General features: G+C 40.9%; 1 protein-coding gene across 1 annotated transcript in view; it reads left to right on the top strand.

Moving 5' to 3' along the window:
* Positions 1–218: 218 nt before the first annotated feature.
* The window catches only part of LOC119651465 (elongation of very long chain fatty acids protein 7), a 29,567-nt gene continuing 23,785 nt past the window's right edge, over positions 219–6,000 (top strand). The window contains exon 1 of the mRNA XM_038055072.1: positions 219–591. The gene's annotated coding sequence lies outside the window, so the exon portion shown is untranslated. The remainder of the gene's footprint in view (positions 592–6,000) is intronic.

The following is a 6,000-nucleotide window of genomic DNA, read 5'->3' as shown; positions in this document are numbered from 1 at the left end:
TAATAGCAGAGTGGAGAGAACACGTTTTTTTTGTCTACTCGGTAGTGAGCAGGCACTGTCTAGGAATGTATCTTAAGCAAAGTGTGGGGAAGCGTGCGTTGGTATATGCGAATCCATGTGGACATTGTTGTGATTTTTTTATAAGAGTTCGATATTGTGCAATCACAACCGTAGTATATCAACCTTGCATGAATGGGAAGCTTTTTCGTACCGCGAATCACTTGCATACTTAGGAAAGCACAGAGCCGTGGAAGCTTCAGTTGGTGAAGAAAATTCGGGGTGTCCGGATGTGACTAGCAGATATTCAGATCCTATAAAGCAAGATTCATAGTCTGGATACTGTACGGTGTTGTGGTTCCTTCTATCATTTCTCGTGATTTAAAAAAGTATTTTTCTCATACTTTTGCTGAAAATAGTTTTGAAATCCTATCGAATTTAAGGATAGCCTACGGTTGTGAATTAGATAAAACTAAATATCTTAGTGATAAAATCAAGTGCTTCCTTGAAAGAAAGTTTAAATCAACACGAGGAAACAGGGATTTTGGATATCGACTTTTTTTAGGTCTTCCTGAAACAGACACACTACAGACGGTAAGTTGCACAATTCTGACCCACCCAATCTAGCATCCTTTTCCTACCAATTGAGAACATCAGAGAATTTTCAATTGCACATTTTCCATATACGGGAACAAATGCACAACGCCATCGGTGGCTGACTGCAACCAGTGCACAGAGCGAGAGTGAAATTCCATGAATAGTGCATTTGCAGCAGTGGGTGGATGGGCGCGCATCGTTTTGTTCGACTTCACTTATCCTTTGGAAAATTTTTAGATTTTCTGCAATGCAGTGCTGCAATGTGGAGTAATGGGGAAAAAATCTAATGGTTGTGTATCTATTCCTTCCGTTGGAGCATATTAAAGTAAAGTAAAATTCAAAGGGGATGATAATAATGCCCGAATGTCCTAGAGTATCTTGTTTGTTTCTAACCCATAATTTTTGAAAATAGTATGAATTTTCCAAGCCACTAGGCAAGACAATTCGAAAACATTCAGTATTGTAACACTGAAAGGATAATTGGGGTATGCTAATTTTTAATTTCTGTGAAAATGAAGGGTCGGGATACCCCTCACTCAATATGGTTAGAAATTCAGAAAATTAAGAAGAGACACCAGAATCATTTACCCACAACTTCCCTGCTCATAAGGGATATGTGTTGTAGTTTTTCAACCATTATTTCAAGATTTTCCAAAAGGGGATCGAAAATATTGTGATTTTCCAACCACTGCTCAAAGACTCTGAGAAAAATTAGAAGACGAATTTTCCGATTTTGGCTAAAATACTTTTTCATTTTACTTAAACTGTATTTCGGGAACCAACTCTTTCCTTCTTCGGTGTTTCCTTTCTTCTGAATAATTGGTTTCCGAAATGACTAAAAAAATATTTGAATCAAAAACTTTTCTTCTTTTTCAATCTTTAAATCCTGGCTCTTTGGGCAAAACCATTTTCTGACTTTTTAATTGAAATTTTTTTTATTGTGCGAGTCAGCATTTCAGGAACCAGTTTTCATGTTCACCAGTATGTGCTATTTTCTGTTTCTGGCAAACAATTTTTTTTTAATTTAACACAAACTGTATTTCGGGAACCAACTCTTTCCTTATTCGGTATCTTTTTCCTTCTGATTAATTGGTTTCCGAAGTACGGTACATGCGAATTAAAAAAAACATTTCAATCAAAAACGGAAATTAATTTTTCTCCTCTTTTTGAGCCCTTAAATCCTGGCTGCTTGGGTAATATATTATAATTTACTGACTTTCTATCTAATTTTTTTTTTATTGTTCGACTCAGCATTTCGGGAACCAGTTTTCATGTTCCCCAGTATTTGTTATTTTGAAATTCTGAAACGCATTGAGGAAAAAAGGGAGCTATTCATAAATTTTAATCTCAATTGTTTCCTAAAATATGTAGTTTACTTATACGAAAAATATTATAAGTCCGAAATAGAGTTTACCCTGTTCTCTTATAATTGGCCAAACTTTTGAGCCCCTATTGCAATCTGCAGCAGCGATTATAGGTTTTGTTCAGTCAAAGTTATCAGAGATTTTCAGAAATACCCTTTCGATCTCATAAATGTCTAAAAAAACGAAAAAAAAGATGATACCACAACACAGTACTTCGACCTTAGATCAAAAAAAGATTTATCTATTTTTTACGCTACTTCTAAGGTTTTGTTTGCAAAACAAAACTTTATTTAATTTTATTCCCATTATTTATTGAGATACCACGTTGTCATCAGGAACTATGAAAGAGAACTCTCTAGTTTGTGTGTGCTTGAGGTGGGGAAGAGGCAAAGCCCCTGAGCCCTCAGACCTTAGTGGTCCATTGTAATCGATTCCTCCGTCTAACGGAATATCCCGGATTCGTTTATGTATCGCAGGATTTCTATTAGTTTATGCGATGCTACCCATTGCAGTTGGAGCACATCAGTACCAAAATTCTGATGTCTGATGCGTCTATAGGCGAGCATTCACATTGAAAATGCTCCGGGGATTCCACTTTTTCATTACAGTATGGACACGTATCCTCTTGGCTAATTCCTTTCTGAACATATACCCAGCTAGTGAATTTTGGCCAGTCAGAATGCCTATAATACTTCTGCAAGTCTTCTTGCTTTCCGACAAGATAAACTTTGTTGTATGTTTGTTTGGTTCTGACAAGAAAAAATTTGGTATGTCTAACAGCATTAAGGCTCAGCCACCTGTCATTATTGAAAGCTCATTCCCAGTTTTTGATACCAGCATCAGCCAATGCTACTGACCCCCCTAGTTCCAGTCAGGGCTTGGAGGAAATTGAATCCTCTTTTGCTAAAGCACCCGAGATTTCATTTCCCTCCACACCATAATGACCGGGTATACAGAGTAGTTCTACCGTTGGTTTCTACATTCCTGAACGATTTTTGAAGTGATCAAAGTACTATTCAAAATCCTCAATGCAACTTGACTATCGCTACAGATTGCGATCCGCCTGCCCTTCAACCGCTCGTCAATCATCCAGGCTGCCGTCCTTAGGATCACATAAACTTCAGCCTGAAAGACGGTTGTGTATTTTCCCAAGGGAAAAGCGCACTTCTTGGTTTCATTCAAGAGGTAGACTCCTCCTGTAGAACCTTCTTTTGTTTTTGAGCCATCGGTGTAGAAGACGTCAGTACATCCTGAAACGCATTCTTCTAGTTCGTCCCAGTTTTCTCTGCGTTTCAAGATAACTTCATATCTTCTATCAAACAGATGTACGGGGATCCGAGAATCAGAAGGCATTGCGAAAACTGGATTCAGTTCTCCCAATGACTCTTCCAATGCTTTGTGCCACCACGTCCATTGTTTCCCCATAGATCTAATCGAATTAGTCTATGAGCTCTCTCTCATTGCGGTGCTCTAAATAAACAAATCCAAATTTTGCAAACAAAATTGAGGAATGCATTCAGAGCTGCGCCAGATGTCGTGTTTCTGGCACTGGCGATACCCAGATACACAATTCTTTCCAGTGGCGGGTTTACGGTGAAAACTCTTTTGTTTCGCCTTAATCCACCATACTATTGACGCATAAGCGAACATCGGCCTAATGATAGCAACATATATACATATTACTACCTGAGGCCTAAGCCTCCATGTCCAGGCAAAGGTCCGCCTACAGCTCGTTTATCGTTATCTCTACATTGTTTTTGTTCCACAGGAGCTTCTTGTCTAGAATAACTGCCAGATATTGAACCCCTCAGCTCTGGAAGGCAAAGACCATTCAGTTTCCTCCTTTCTGTAAATAATGGTTTTATTTGGATTTACTGAAAGTCCATGCCTGAGACACCAACTGTCAATCAAATCAATGACGCGTTGTGTATTTCGACACACCTTTCCGAGATCTCGCCCAACAGCCAGGATATCCGCGTCATCCGCATAAGCTTGAATGGGTATTGGGAGATTTTGCAGTTCGCATAATAGTGAGTTGATCAGCATACTCCACAGAAGTGGCGATAGCATACTTCCTTGAGAGCAGCCTTTCGTCGCTTCCGTTGTTAAGTAGCGATCAACACACACTTCACCCCACAGCCATCTCTGCGTTAGCTTAGCGTAGATCCACTTCATTACAGTTTCGTCATTACCATGCGTTATGCCGGCATCACAGAACTTTGGAAGGGCGCACCGTCAAAAGCCCCTTCAATGTCCACGAACACACCCATCGCGTAATCGCTTTTTAGAATTGCTTCCTCTATTTTTGAAAATAAAGAGTGAAGAACAGATTCACAGGACTTTTGACGTTAGAAAGCGTGCTGATGTTCACTTAGTGGGTGCGACATTAGCGCCTTCTCGTGAATATGACGCTCAACCAATCTCTCCAGACTTTTCAGTGAAAATGATGTTAATTTGATTTGCTTGAAGTCCTTCGGATTTGAATAGTAATTTTTCCTAGGCTTCGGTATCAAGACTACCTTCACCTTCTGCCAAATGGAAGGCACGTAGCCCAGAGCAAGACACCTTCGAAAAATATTTCTTAGAAGTTGCTCTAACTGTTCTATACCCTCCTTTAGAATCGCTGAGTAGATGCCATCCATGCCAGGTGCTTCGAAGTGTTCAAATGATTGTATAGCGGGAGCGTCTTTCCACCTGTTGGCACTTTTGGTCACGCTGCTCCCAGGGCAAAGGTGAGGCAGCATCTGATGAGTTGCCTCCGCCCTGGACGAAACCGTCAGTCATTTTTGATTTTTTTCAATTTTTAATGCTTGGGGTGCTACGCTCCAAACTAGGGATCCATGGACTAAAAAACGTGGGAGTAAGTTGCTCCTTATTTAGTCCGGTCCTGTGAATGGGGACTTATCCTTAGATCCTAAGCAACAACCTAGATTGTATAGCAGCTCTCGCCTTTTCAGTAACAACCGATCTCGCAGTGTCGCAGTTTCTCGCAACCTCGTTATGTTGAAAGGTTGGCAGAAATCGCCAATTCTCTGTGTTCAACTCTCGACTTCATGAAAGTGCCATCCGGTTTTCTTAGAGAGTCTAATCTGGTCGACTCATCCTTATTAAACTCTCTGCACAGCCTGGAGTCTCCCTTTTACCTTCCAGTTCTTCACAGTATGCTCCAAAAGAGTACCGTTTCGAACGTTTTACGAGGCTATTATATTCACGCTGTGAGTTCCCGAAGTTTAACCAGTCTCCATCTTTATTGCTTTTGCAACGATTTAGATTTAGAAGTCATTGGGTTGATTCCCTAAGTCTTCGCAATTCTCGGTTCCACCATAGATTCTCTGTCCGTTCGTCCGATTTCTTTGGATATCGCCACACTTGGTGGTGTAACAACGTCCATGTCCCCATTTTCAAGAAACTCCGCCTTCTTTCGCAGTGACTTCCGTTGTCGTCGGCTAGAAGCCCTCCCAGGTTCCCGGAGTCCGGGCTGTATGGATCTGTTTTCACATACCGTCGTTAGACCAGTTGCGTCCACATTACCAGCTTGTCTTTCTTCCGTTTTTCCAGGTACAGACGGAGGAGGAGAAGTTTCTAACAGACAAGCCTGTAGTCCCTTCTCCTTTGTGGCTAGAGTTTCTTTCTGCCGGATCTTCCTTTCCCATATTCTAGAAAAGTTAGGCAAGAGTGTCGCCGACAGGCCCACCGTGGTCCGGTTTCCAGTTTCTCTCATTAAGGGAGTTGCTGTACTATCCTTTCTGGGTGACCGCTCGATGGAGACCGAGTTTAGGTTTTCCAATGAAGTGAAGAGCCTGTCTTTCACAGATTTCCCCGTGGCAACTATTTTGCTGAAATTTTTCGCACACCCAATTTTTCGAACAAAATCGAAAAAAAATTGATATGCCTGTGACCTTAGCTATTTCGCGCGTTTTGATTCGTGGATCACTTAAAAGCCTGCCGTGGATTTTGTCAATTATCCCGGGGTAGATACTTCCACAGGGTACCCCGAATGATGTTTATATTTTGTGAATGTTGGTCATGTTTAAATTCATTT

Source organism: Hermetia illucens, chromosome 3 (genome assembly GCF_905115235.1).
Source record: "Hermetia illucens chromosome 3, iHerIll2.2.curated.20191125, whole genome shotgun sequence".
Classification (NCBI taxonomy): domain Eukaryota; kingdom Metazoa; phylum Arthropoda; class Insecta; order Diptera; family Stratiomyidae; genus Hermetia; species Hermetia illucens.
This window is presented reverse-complemented; position numbering and strand designations above follow the sequence as displayed.